Source organism: Phyllobates terribilis, unplaced genomic scaffold (assembly GCF_046119375.1).
Source record: "Phyllobates terribilis strain yellow unplaced genomic scaffold, ASM4611937v1 Scaffold_2__4_contigs__length_985480577, whole genome shotgun sequence".
Taxonomy (NCBI): Eukaryota; Metazoa; Chordata; class Amphibia; order Anura; family Dendrobatidae; genus Phyllobates; species Phyllobates terribilis.
This window is the reverse complement of record NW_027362762.1, coordinates 682,856,214-682,871,143: the sequence shown is the minus strand read 5'-3', so window position 1 is coordinate 682,871,143 and position 14,930 is coordinate 682,856,214.

Below are 14,930 nucleotides of genomic sequence, written 5' to 3'. Positions count from 1 at the left end.
CTGAAACCAGGGAAGGCCGTGTGCGACAATGCTGCAAACCTGGGTGCGGCCCTTCGCCGGGGCAATGTCACACACGTGCCTTGTATGGCTCACTTGTTGAACCTGGTTGTCCAGCAATTTTTAGCCCACTATCCCAGACTAGATGGCCTTCTGCAGAGGGCACGGTCGCTGTGTGCTCACTTCCGCCGTTCGCATCCCGCAGCTCAGCGACTTACATCTCTACAGAAGTCGTTGGGCCTGCCACTTCACCGGCTAAAATGCGATGTGCCTACCCGGTGGAATTCAACACTGCACATGTTGCAGCGACTGTGGCAGCACCGACAAGCCCTGGTGCAATACGTTCTGACGTATAGCCTGGGCCAACGAGATCCAGAGGTGGGGCAAATCACGCTGGAGGAGTGGTCTCAGATCAGGGACCTATGCACCCTTCTGCACAGTTTTGAAATGGCGACGAAGATGTTTAGTGCTGACGATGCCATTATCAGCATGACTATTCCAGTGATTTACATGCTGGAGCACATGTTAAACAGAATTCGGAGTCAGGTGGTGGCACAAGAGGAGGTGGAGGAAGTAGAGGAGGAGGAGTTGTATGCAGAAGGGCTAACATCTGCAAGGTCTAGACGGTCGGCAGCACCAAGGCGGCAGGCATGTGAGGGTGGGGGAGATGGTTTTACCAGGGTGCATGGTAGCAGCCAAACTAGTGAGGAAGGTGCAGGAGCCCAGGAAGAAGTGGAGGACGAACTGATGGAAGACTCATCAGATGAGGGAGACCTTGATCACATTTCTGTTGTGCGAGGTTGGGGGGAGAGGACAGAGGAAGGAAGCATGATTGTTACCTCGCCACCAACACAACAGGGACTTGGTGCTCCTGGATGCGCAACACACATGAGTGCCTTCTTGCTGCACTACCTGCAACATGACCCTCGAATTGTGAGAATTAGAAATAATCCTGACTACTGGGTTGCCACACTGTTAGATCCCCGGTACAAAAGTAAATTTGCAGAAATTATTCCTGCCATAGAAAGGGATGCACGCATGCAGGAGTATCAGCAGAGACTGTTGCAGAATCTTACATGTGCTTTTCCACAAAACACCAGTGGTGCACGTAGTGAATCTCACAGTTCCAACTTGCCAACCGTGGGACCGTCAAGTGTTCAGCACTCAAACCGTAACAGAACCACAGTATCTGCTTGTAACATCAATTTTGCGGAATCATTTCACCACTTTTTTAGCCCATCCTTTGCAAGGCCACAGGAGACAAGAAGTCTGACACATAGTCAACGCCTAGAGACGATGGTACAGGAGTATCTCCAAGTAAACATTGAAGCCATGACTGTGTCACTGGACCCTTGCTCTTTTTGGGCTTCCAATCTGGATAAATGGCCGGAGCTAGCCACTTACGCCTTGGAGATCTTGTCATGCCCCGCAGCCAGCGTTCTGTCTGAACGTGTGTTCAGCGCTGCTGGTGGTGTGCTGACAGATAAGCGCACGCGGCTCTCCACTGATAATGTAGACAGACTCACGTTCATAAAGATGAACAAATCATGGATCCGAAACGACTTTTCTACCCCTGTGTCATCCTGGGGAGAGTAAAAGCTTGATGATTGGTTAAAATCACCCTACCAACCGTTTTAAGCTTTCAAATTTCTAATCATGTTTATCTGTATCTTGGCTGGAAAATAATTTGGGCTTTGTAGCAGTGTGCAGCACTGATTCTATTAGGCCATCTATAATAAGCTCCACCAGATTTAAAATTACTAATCATGTTTATCTGTATCTTGACTGGAAAATAATTTGGGCTTTGTAGCAGTGTGCAGCACTGATCCTATTAGGCCATCTATACTAAGCTCCACCAGATTTAAAATTAATAATAATTTTTAGCTGCATCTAGCCCGGAAAATAATTTTGGGGCTCTGAGATGCGCAAGACACATAAGTGCCTTCTTGCTGCACTACCTGCAACATGACCCTCATATTGTCAGAATTCGAAGTAATCATGACTACTGGGTTGCCACACTCTTAGATCCCCCAAACTTTTCGATCAACCTTTTCATTTTAATAAAGACCAAAAAAATGGTCATTTTTGAAATTATAAGCATTAGCAGGTTGTTAGAAACTGAAATCAAACAGTTTTCAACTCAAAACTTTATTCTAGGTGATGTTACATTTTCACATAGGACCCCTTGTTCGAAAGGAGCTTCTGAACTCTCTCGTCCATTGAATTTGTCAGGTTTTGGATGGTTTCTGCTTCAATTGTTTTGCATGAGGACAGAATACCCTCCCAGAGCTGTTGCTTAGATGTGAACTGCCTCCCGCCATCATAGACACTCCTTTTGATGATGCTCCAGAGGTTCTGAATGGGGTAGAGGTCAGGGGAGCATGGGGGTCACACCATAAGTTTGTCCCCTTTTATGCCCATATCAGCCAGAGATGCAGATGTTTTATGTGCAGCATGAGATGGTGCATTATCATGCAAAAAAAATGATCTTGCTGTGAAATACACGGTTCTTCTTCTTGAACCATGGCAGGAAGTGCTGTTTGAGAAAATCCACATACATTATGGAGTTCATCTTTAGCGCCTTCAGGGATCCTAAAGGGGCCGACAATCTCTCTCCCCATGATTCCAGCCCAAAACATTACTCCACCTCCTCCTTGTTGGCGCTGTAGCCGTGTTTGTGTGGGGTGTCCATCAACCAGCCATCCTCCACTCCATCCATCTGGACCATCGAGCGCTGCACGGCACTCATCCGTGAACAAAACAGTTTTGAAATCAGTCTTCATGTAATGTTTGGCCCACTGGAGCCGTTTCTGCTTGTGTGAAGTGGATAGAGGAGGTCGACAGGATGGCGTATGCACAGCTGCAAACCTCTGAAGGACCCTGCATCTTGTTTTTCGGGGGACGTTGGAGGCACCAGCAGCTTCAAAAACTTGTCTGCTGCTATGACAAGGCTTTTTTGCCGCTGCTCTTTTAACCTGACGTAATTGCCTGTAGGAAAGAGTCCTCAATTTGCCCTTATCAGCACGCACACGTGTGTACTGTGAATCAGCTACATACTTCTTGATTGCCAAGACACTTCATCCTGATCATCGCACAATGTTGATTGTAGTCATGCCTTGACCTAAACACTCCACAATTTGTTGCTTCTCAGCAGCCGACACATCCTTTTTCTTTCCCATTTTGGCAGAAAATGTAGGCTGCTTAATAATGTGAGACAGCCTTCTTAAGTAGTCTTGCCTTTCATTGGACACACCTGCCAAACTAATTAGCACAGGTGTCTGCAATTGCTTACAGTGATATAAAGAGCCCTGACACACATCACCATCAATGAGTTTAACTGACAAACAAACAAATTCTTCCCTTATCACTCCTAAACACTTTTTGCATAATAATTTGGAACAGTGTACATGTGCTTTTCCACAAAACACCAGTGGTTCACGTAGTGAATCTTACAGTTCTAACTTGTCTGTATGGAGTTGTTCAATAAAGGGCCCAAAATTAAGATAACATAGATGGGAGAGGTCTCTATGAATAGGAATTCCTAAGTATTTGATACCCTGTGAGGGCCAGACAAAGGGAAAGTTGGACTGGATGGAATCCTATATGGATTTGGGGAGGGAGACATCAGGGCCTCAGACTTCGCTGCATTGATTTTAAAATTTGACCATGTAACAAAGTGCTCTATTTCAGCCATAACAGCATGGATGGATATATGTGATTGAGTGATATATACTAGGACATCAGCAGCAAATAGAGAGCACTTGTACTCGGTGCCTCCCACCTCAATCCACCTAATATTGGGGTTATGGCGAATTGATGAGAGCAGGTGCTCCGTCACTAGGATGTATAAGAGAGGGGACAGAGGACATCCCTGCCTTGTCCCATTGGTGATTGTGAAAGGTGATGAAAATGTTCTGATGCACCCCCTGGGCCTTGGGACACCCGGAGCCGGACCCTTTTTGGTGGATGCTGGTGGTTGTAGTCTTCGTGGCGGCGACCCGGTTCCGTGGCTCAGGGTTGTCAAACCAGTGGCGGAACTATTTATGTGGTTTTGATGTTTAAATGTCCGACTACGCCACCCGTGGATTGCGGTCAGAGTGAACCGCCGCTGCAGGGCAGACCGCTGAGGCTGGTGTTGTGGGTGCAGCAGAGCATAGCATAACTCCCCACGGGAGGAGTATAGCCTCAGGGCAGTGTATGCGGAGGATGGGGGTGATGGTGCAGGGCAGCAGCAGTAACGACACGGAGTCAGTGATGCAGTCCAGGGCCTTTACTCACAGTTCTTATTATCCAGACCACGTCTGCAGGTAACGGCTGCCCACGTCGTACTGTGCTCACCAGGTGAGGGGCTCAGACAACTCCCAGATAACTTTGGAGCGCTTCACAGGACCCCCTTTGTGTGTCCTTTGTCTGGCCTTTCTTACCAACCCTTCTGTCCGGCTGCCTCGGACCTACTCTTGGTAAACTTGGCGCCAGTTTCCCTGACCCTATGTGGTGCCTTCCTAGCGGGTGTAGCGAGGGGCTGCGCCACATAAAATGTCACAGCCTCCGGTTTCTAGCTGAGGGTCATTTCCTGACTCCACTAGTTTCGGGGACCGGTCTCCCCCTTTGGCCTGACCCCTCCACGCAGGGGGATTCCGGCTTGCGGTGGCGACTCGCCCGTCCGCACCCCTGGGATCCCTTCATTTCTCGTTCCTGGAGCCTTCTCCGCTCCTCTTCCTTCCTTCTCCCTCTTCCAGGCCTGGGCCTCTGTTACTAGGCCTGCCTCCGGAGCAGAGCTCATGCAGAGCCCTTGGTCCCTGACACTTCTGCTCAGACTTCTCTGCACTGAACTAAGATGGTGCCCACCTTTTATACTCCCTTCTCAATGCACCCAGGAACTGCTTCCTCCATGCTCCTGCACTACAGGGTTCCCCTTCCTCAGTGTTCCCTCCCCCCACTCCAGCCAGGGACAGGGACTGTCGTGCCCATCTCAGAGGCATATTGGTCGCCCTGCCCCATCGCAATGTGGTGTAATGCATGCAGGTGTCGGGTCCTGATCTACACTCCATCCTTTCCTGAGAGTGAGATATCACACCTCTGGGTGAGGTGCAATACCTCTGTAGCAACCGAGCCCTCAGGGTGCTACAGTTCCATTTATCTTCATCCTAGGTGACGTATTGTGATACAGGGCCGTGATTTTGGCTATAAAAGGGTCCCCTAGACCCCTACCCCAAGCTTTTTAAGAGAATCATATATGGCGTGCCAGGAGACTCTATGGAATGCTTTCTCAGCATCCAACGAGAGTATCTAATTACAAATTTTTAACTGCATCTAGCCCAGGAAATACTTTGTGCCTAGTAGCAGTGTCTGCTAGTCAGCGGATTATCCCGGCTGTTAAGCAAGCTACACCACCTGTAGTTTAGACACTTAATTTTTTCAAAGGAAATGCTTCGGGACCACGGGATACTCAGTGAAGAGCATCAGGAGGCACCCCAAGGCATAGGGGCTGGGACTGGCAGTAGGATGCCTTGCGGTGGACAGCCGAGCTCGATCCTTATAAAAGCTTTTTAACTGCAGCAGCTTTAGTGGACGCTACTGGAGCTGGAATTACGTGGCTGCTGGCATGAGACTTGCCCTCCAATAGATCCTTGTAAATGGATTTAAAGTGTATTCATTCAAATTAGAGAGACAATTTAAATTAAAAAGCTTAGAGCTGCCTCCACCACAGGGGGGCTCGCTCGACCCACCAGCGGACAGGCACCAGTATTGGGAGAGGGGGGCTGGCCGTCAGGGTTCACCGCGGCTCTGGCACAAACCCGGCGACACGGAGGTGGCACGGGAAGGAGCGGACTGAACGTGACGGCTTCTCACTTTTTGGATTTTAGAAGGGCATGACATGCCTATATCTGTGTCTCCCCCTCTTTTTACTCCTCCACCTCTTTTCTTTTCGCATGACTAAATGTACTTGTCACTTTTCCATGTGTTAGTTGTGTCTTCTGAGCAGTTTGTCAGCTTTTGGACACCTTTGAAGGTGTTTTCTATGTGTTTCTATGTGATTTTGATTGCCTGATATTGGTTTTAACGGTGTTCGACGAACAGTTAGACGAACCGAACCGAACTCGAACACTACGGGGGTGGCTCAACACTAATTATAAGCATTAGCAGGTTATTAGAAACTGAAATCAAACAGTTTTCAACTCAAAACTTTATTCTAGGTGATGTTACATTTGCACATAGGACCCCTTGTTCGAAAGGAGCTTCTGAACTCTCTCGTCCATTGAATTTGTCAGGTTTTGGATGGTTTCTGCTTTAATTGTTTTGAATGAGGACAGAATACCCTCCCAGAGCTGTTGCTTAGATGTGAACTGCCTCCCGCCATCATAGACACTCCTTTTGATGATGCTCCAGAGGTTCTCAATGGGATTGAGGTCAGAGGAGCATGGGGGCCACACCATAAGTTTGTCCCCTTTGATGTCCATAGCAGCCAGAGATGCAGATGTGTTATGTGCAGCATGAGACGGGGCATTATCATGCATGAAAATGATCCTGCTGCGGAATGCACGGTTCTTCTTCTTGAACCATGGAAGGAAGTGCTGTTTGAGAAACTCAACATACATTATGGAGTTCATCTTTACCCCTTCAGGGATCCTGAAAGGGCCGACAATCTCTCTCCCCATGATTCCAGCCCAAAACATTACTCCACCTCCTCCTTGTTAGCGCCGCAGCTGTGTTTGCAAGGGGTGTCCATCAACCAGCCATCTTCCACTCCATCCATCTGGACCATCGAGATCATTTCATGCATGATAATGCCCCGTCTCATGCTGCACATAACACATCTGCATCTCTGGCTGCTATGGGCATAAAAGGGGACAAACTTATGGTGTGGCCCCCATGCTCCCCTGACCTCAACCCCATTGAGAACCTCTGTAGCATCATCAAAAGGAGTGTCTATGATGGCGGGAGGCAGTTCACATCTAAGCAACAGCTCTGGGAGGGTATTCTGTCCTCATGCAAAACAATTAAAGCAGAAACCATCCAAAACCTGACAAATTCAATGGACGAGAGAGTTCAGAAGCTTCTTTCGAACAAGGGGTCCTATGTGCAAATGTAACATCACCTAGAATAAAGTTTTGAGTTGAAAACTGTTTGATTTCAGTTTCTAATAACCTGCTAATGCTTATAATTTCAAAAATGGCCATTTTTTTGTTCTTTATTAAAATGAAAAGGTTGAAAACTCTGCTGTGCATAATAATTTGGAACATGCATTTTGAGTGCAGTTTGAGTTTTTTATTTTTTTAAAAATATACTGTTATCATAGGCAGTTTGTACAAAAACCTTTCAATTGTACTCTAATAGTTATTTGACTGGAAAATTACAATGACTGCAATTCATATCGGTAATTTGGGAAAATCTGAGAAAATATTATTTGCATAATAATTTGGAACACAGTGTAGTTGTCATAAGCACTTTCCAAGTGATGCTAATCACTTGGAAAGCGCTTGTCAATCCGCATGCGGAATTGCCAGTGAATAACGCTTCATTTCCGCATGTCCCTGGCAGGAAATCGCATGTACAGTCCGCATGCTTTTTTTTCTGCCAGGGAGATGCAGAAACGCTCAGGAAAAAATCCTGAGCATTTCTGCATCGTGGGTGCATAGCCTTAGTCTCTGAAATTCCTGGATGACCTGCCAACCGATTCTCATGACACTCCACAATGAAATGTCTCCTAAATGCTCTAGGCACGAACAATCTCCCATGGGGAGTGTTAGATGTTGCATCATCTTGAGATTTCAGAATCCCATTCTCCAAAATGGAGGTCAATGCCGCCACCACAACTCCTTTCTGTAAAATGCTCTCCTCCTCCGCCGCACCGACCGTAGGAGAGAAGCTGCGAGATAAAGCATCGACTTTAACATTCTTAGTACTAGGGATATAGGTAACAGAAAAATGAAACCAAGAAAAAAAAAGTGCCCAACTAGCTTGACTAGCATTGAAGTGCTTGGCTGCATCCAGATAGATCAAATTCTTATGATCTGTGAAAACCTGAATAGGAAATCTAGCGCCTTCCAAAAAATGATGCCAATGTTCAAACGCAAGTTTAATAGCCAGCAACTCCCAATTTCCAACATCATAATTCAGTTCGGATTCCGAAATTATTTTTCGAAAAGAAGGCACAAGGATGTACTCCATCCTTGTTCTCCTGAGACAAAACTGCTCCGACCCCCACCAATGAAGCATCGACCTCGACCAAAAAAGGCTTGGTCATATCGGGCTGCATAAGGATAAGGGCAGAACTGAACCTCTCTTTGAGATACTCAAACACTTCAATGGCCTCAGTAGTCCACTGGACCGTATTCGCACATTTCCTGGTGAGATCGGTCAGAGGCTTAACAATTACAGAAATGAATTTCCTGTAATAATTGGCAAAACCCAAAAATCTCTTTATAGATTTCAAACCAATAGGCCTAGGCCATCCCTGCACAACCTGAACCTTCACTGGGTCCATCTCAAAGCCTTCGCTGGAGATAATTAAGGCCAAAAAACAAATTTTCTCCACAGCGAAGTCACATTTCTCCAGCTTAGCAAAGAGTAAATTATCACTCAATAACTGCAAAACTTCACGTACACTCTGCCAATGGGACTCTAGATCTGGTGAATAAATCAAAATGTCATCCAAATACACAACCACATTCTTACCAATCAAAGGTCTCAGGATGTCATTAATAAGGTTCTGAAAAAATCAAGGTGCATTGGTAAGACCAAAAGGCATCACCAGATTCTCAAAATTACCTACCGGAGTGTTAAAAGCAGTTTTCCATTCATCACCCTCCTTCACGCGTAACAAATTGTATGCCCCCCAGAGATCAATTTTAGAGATCCACTTTGCCCCCACCAACTGGTTAAACAAGTCAGGAATTAACTGCAATGGGTAGGAATTGCGTACAGTAATCTTATTATTTCACGAAAATCCAGACATGGACCTAAACCCCCGTCCTTTTTTTTAACAAAGAAAAATCCAACTGCCACAGGCGACTTAGAAGGTCTAATGTGACCAGCAGCCAGGCTAGTCTGTATGTACTCCTCCAAGACCTTTCTTTCAGGGATAGTCAGATTAAACAAGCGACTCTTGGGAAGAGTAGCTCCAGGAACAAACTCAATAGCGCAATCATAATCCCTATGAGGAGGTAAAACTTGTGACTCCTCCTCTGAAAAAACCCTCCAAAAATCTTGAATAGGTACAGGCATTTCCCCTTTTTCCACAGCCACAATGCGTCCATTACAACATTTATCATAGCACTTCGGACTCCAAGACTTAATCACATTAGTAGACCAGTCCAGCAATGGATTGTTTTAACCAACGCAATCCTAGAACGACCGGAGAGGGTAAATTATCTAATACAACCAAGTCCAAAATTTCTTGGTGAACTCCATTGATAGTGAGGGGAAATGCAGCAACCTTGTGAGTAATACATTTCAAGGGAGTGTAATCAATTGCAATCACAGAAATAGATGATGGCAAAGGTTTGGATTTCAATTTAAGGTTTTCCAAAAACCCTTTATTAATCACATTAAGTGTTGAACCACAATCCACAAATACCTGAAATTCAATCAAATTTTCCTGCAAAATAGTACTCCCAGAAAGAAATACTCCTGCAGAGCGTAAACAAGCTATACAGGCATACCTGACCTTTTTTTTTCTTTACTTAAATGAAGCTTACAATACTTAATCAAATGGTCAGCTTTACCACAATAAAGACACAATCCCTCGGCGAACCTCCGGTCTCTTTCCTGAGAGGGGAGCGACTTCGCCTCAACCTCCATCGGTTCTCTGCCATCAGAGCAGATTTTCTGGGGACTATGACCTGGCATTACAGGAGTCTATACCTCATTCTGTCTAAATCTCAGTCTCCTATCCACAGGAACAGCTAATTGCATGGCATCCTGCAGAGTCTCAGGTGCAGGGAATGCAATTAGCAAATCCTTAACCCTTTCACTCAGACCAGCAATAAATAGACATTTCAGAGCTGGATCATTCCATTTAACTTCTAAGGCCCATCTTCTGAAGTGTGTGCAATAATTTTCAACATCACCTGACCCCTGATTCAAACGCCTGAGTTCTGCCTCAGCAGATGAGATTCAATCAGGATCATCATATAATAGCCCCATTGCAGAAAAAAATTATTCTACAGACCTTAAACATGGATCATTAGGTTGGAGAGAAAAGGCCCACCCTTTAGGTTCTTTGCGCAAAAGTGACATAATAAAACCAATGTGCTGTGATTCATTCCCAGAGGACCTTGGTCTCAAACAAAAATATAACAAACAAGCATTTTTAAAGGAAAAAAAATCTTGCTGTTTACCATAAAAAACATCAGGCAGTCCTACTTTTGGGTTCCGCAAAATGCGCTTCGGAACAGCTACTCACGTGGTGCTGGAGCTCGGCCACCTCCAGAGACAATCCCTGCAGGCGTTGAGCAAAATTCTGGATGGAAACCATACTGATCCCTGAATTTCTTTTCATTTAGTTTTTTTGGGGCTGGACTTACTGTTATGATCTGCAACAAGGAAAGATAAGGAGCTGGAATATAAAGGCAGATGGTCACGTGACCGCAAAACACAAGATGAAAAAAAACAAACAGGAGGGTTCTAACAATAAAGTTGATTTGAATTCTGCTCTAATTTTACAAAAATCTGCATTTGCAAATGGAAACAACAATCCGCATGGTCAGATGAATTAGAATTTCATCTGGTCTGCTCATCTCTACCTGTAACTCATTCCTGTCTCATTCCTGCTCCTAAAGACAACAATCGTGTTATGTGAATGATGTCATGTGAAGTGTGAACAGTGTATTAAAGTTTTAGGTGTAACCTGGTTAATGTATCTTGGGGAACAACTATTGTTAGTATAATAGGCATATTGTGCAGTAGTAATATAAGGAATGTGAAGATAATGATGTGATACATAGTGTTGTGGAAGTTGGGACTAGCCCATAGTGGAAGGGGAAAGCTCTATTAAAAAGGGACTGCTTCCAGATAAATGATCAGTTAGGGAAGTAAAGTAACCAAGTTCAAGTTTAACTTGGGATCCCTTGCGGACATTCCTGTAGTGTCTAGAGCTCAAGGCTCTATACAGATACTATGAAAAGTGCCTCATCCTTTGGCGTACAGGTAACTATGGAAGCGGAACCACACGTGAAGGGTAGGTAATGGATACCGGGTACACTGCAGAACTGGACAGGAATCCCTGGAATGTCAGAGCCAGTAAACATAGTGATAGTCCAGGATGAGTGGATAGCAATGCTGGAAACATATTGTATTAAGGAAACAAGGAATAAGAAGTTTTGTGCCCGATATTGCGTGTTACAATCTGATGAATTTGAATTGTTCAGTAAACTTTTGGTTGTTAAAACGAACTGCGTGTCAACTAAGTTATGTGCGGCGGCTCCTGAAGGTGAGGCCTGGAGCCAGCGGAGGCCTACGGTCTACATGTGAGTGTCATACACCTCACACCTGACCACACATTGGGATTGAGACACAATTTTCCTGTAAAGTGCTAGTCAATTATGAAACAGCAGCTCATCCATGGCTACCACCCTCGGTCACTTTACATATGCATTTTCTCGAGAACAAAATTCAAAGATATGCGTTGCAGATGCTTCTCCTGCAGAAATATATTGTTCCACATGTGAATAATAGCATTGAGCAATAAGATTCTCAGGAAACTGGTCCAGCAGCCACATTGGTAGCCTATAACCGCCGGACCAAAACCCTGCAAACCTCCTCTTACTTGCATGCATCAACAAAGCGTCTTCTACTTGGTAAGCCCGGGCCTATTAAATAAGCACTCTCATGAAAATTAATATCTTCTTAATATATTGCAGTCATCATGTTATATAACACTGTGTACTTAGAATTGCTCATTTTGCCATTCTACCCAGTTAATTCTTCTCTTTTCCACTAGGTCCATGACAATACGTGATTAAATGCCAGAAAGGAGTAAGCAGATCCCTCCTTTCTATTTAATTGTTCAATGTGGTTACCTACATCTCTGGATATATGCTCAATTGGTGTAATACATAGGTCCCTATAGGTCCCACAGTACAATGGCATGGAAGGCCATGCTGAGGAAAACCTTTCAAAATATTAGATCTATGCGAATTAAGTCTTTTGTGAAGAGGCTGTGAGGTCCTACTGAAATTGTTTCCTTCAGGGACATTCAATAACATAAATTGCAAAGCTAATCTAACAGGTGAAGTATCCTTTCATGGGGAATTTTTCATTGGTAGAAGTAGATGTGAATTTATTCTACCAGTGACAAATAGAAAATCAATACAGACGATTAATTGCATTACATCTAAAGACTCCATCAGACTTGAAGTGATATTATTGGGATTACTGGTCTGTACTCTCAATCTACTGGGAGCCAAAATATTCCTAATAGTGGGAGCTCTATGAAATGTCAGGCCAGGATTCCTAGGTAGAAAATTCCCAAGGATGGGGTCATCATGGTACGTGATAAGGTGTTCACGTACAATTTAACTTATCACCTTATGGGAAGCGCTATAAGTAGTAATGAAATTAAATTCATGTTTATTTGGATGTACAGTGGGTACAGAAAATATTCAGACCCCTTTAAATTTTTCACTCTTTGTTTCATTGCAGCCATTTGGTAAATTCTAAAAAGTTAATTTTTTCTCATTAAAGTACACTCTGCACCCCATCTTGACTGAAAAAAAACAGAAATGTAGAAATTTTTGAAAATTTATTAAAAAAGAAAAACTGAAATATCACATGGTCATAAGTATTCAGACCCTTTGCTCAGTATTGAGTAGAAGCACCGTTTTGAGCAAGTACAGCCATGAGTCTTCTTGGGAATGATGCAACAAGTTTTTCACACTTGGATTTTGGGATCCTCTGCCATTCTTCCTTGTAGATCCTCTCCAGTTCCGTCAGATTGGATGGTGAACGTTGGTGGACAGTCACTTTCAGGTCTCTCCAGAGATGCAGAATTGGGTTTAGGTCAGGACTCTGGCTGGGCCAATCAAGAATGGTCACAGAGTTGTTCTGAAGCCACTGCTTTGTTATTTTAGCTGTGTGCTTAGCGTCATTGTCTTATTGGAAGGTGAACCTTCGGACAAGTCTGAGGTCCAGAGCACTCTTGAAAAGGTTTTCATCCAGGATATCTCTGTACTGGGCCGCATTCATGTTTCCTTCAATTGCAACCAGTCGTCCTGTCCCTGCAGCTGAACAACACCCCCATAGCATGATGCTGCCACCACCATGCTTCACTGTTGGAATTGTATTGGGCAAGTAATGAGCAGTGCCTGGTTTTCTCCACACACACCGCTTAGAATTATCACCAAAAAGTTCTATATTTGTCTCATCAGACCAGAGAATCTTATTTCTCATAGTCTGGGAGTACTTCACGTGTTTTTGAGCAAACTCTATGTGAGCTTTCATATGTCTTGCACTGAGGAGAGGCTTCCGTCGGGCCACTCTGCCATAAAGGCCCGACTGGTGGAGGGCTGCAAAAATAGTTGACTTTGTGGAACTTTCTCCCATCTCCCTACTGCATCTCTGGAGCTCAGCCACAGTTATCTTTGGGTTCTTCTTTACCTCTCTCACTAAGGCTCTTCTCCCATGATTGCTTAGTTTTGCTGGACGGCCAGGTCTAGGAAGACTTCTGGTGGTCCAAAATTTCTTCCATTTAAGGATTATGGAGGCCACTGTGCTTTTAGGAACATTGAGTAATACAAAAATTCTTTTGTAACCTTGGCCAGATCTGTGCCTTGTCACAATTCTGTCTCTGAGCTCCTTGGGCAGCTCCTTTGAGCTCATGATTCTCATTTGGTCTGACATGCACTGTGAGCTGTGAGGTCTTATATAGACAGGTGTGTGCCTTTCTAAATCAAGTCCTATCAGTTTAATTAAACACAGCTGGACTCCAATGAAGGAGTAGAACCATCTCAAGGAGGATCACAAGGAAATGGACAGCATGTGACTTAAATATGAGTGTCTGAGCAAAGGGTCTGAATACTTATGACTAGTGATGAGCGAGCGTGCTCACCACTGCTCAGTACTCACCCGAGCATCACTGTGCTCAACAAGCTCGGTGCTCGCCGAGTATTTCCGGGGTTGCTCGGAAAGTGAGTCTGGACCGCATATTCTTCACCCTGATCCTCCTTCCTCCCACCATGCCGAGTGCCCAGAGACAACTGATCATACACTTGGACACTCCGAAGAGCTGTTCACTTTTCCATTTATAGATTCAGGCTTCTTGCCCGGTTCACTTGAAGCACGGCAAGAGGAGATCGCATGTAGTGATGCCCAAATATTTGAGCAGCCACGGTCACACGAAGGCGACTGTGGAAAAGTGTCACAAGAGGTGGACGATGATGAGACCCAATTGCCAGAAAGTCAGGAGGAGGACCAGGGTTCGGAAGTGGAAGACGAGGTGGTGGATGATATAGTAACTGACCCAACCTGGCAGGAGGACATGCAGAGCTAGGAGAGCAGCACACAGGGGGAGGGAGTCAAAGCACCCCATCAGGGAGGAAGAAGCAGTGTGGTGGCCGCAGGCAGAAGGCGGGCAACCGTTCCCCGTAACACCCACAAGATGGAAGTTGCCAGTACAACTGTTAAGTCTTCCCGAGTCTGGTTGTTTTTTAAAGACTCTGCTGATAACTAGTGTTGAGCCACCCCCGTAGTGTTCGAGTTCGGTTCGGTTCGTCGAACACCCGTGTGTTCGCCGAACTGTTCGTCGAACTGTTCATCGAACTGTTCGTCGAACACCTTCGAACACCGTTAAAACCAATGGCAGGCAAACAAAAACACATAGAAACACATAGAAAACACCTTCAAAGGTGTCCAAAAGCTGACAAACTGCTCAGAAGACACAACTAACACATGGAAAAGTGACAAGTACATATAGTCATGTGAAAAGAAAAGAG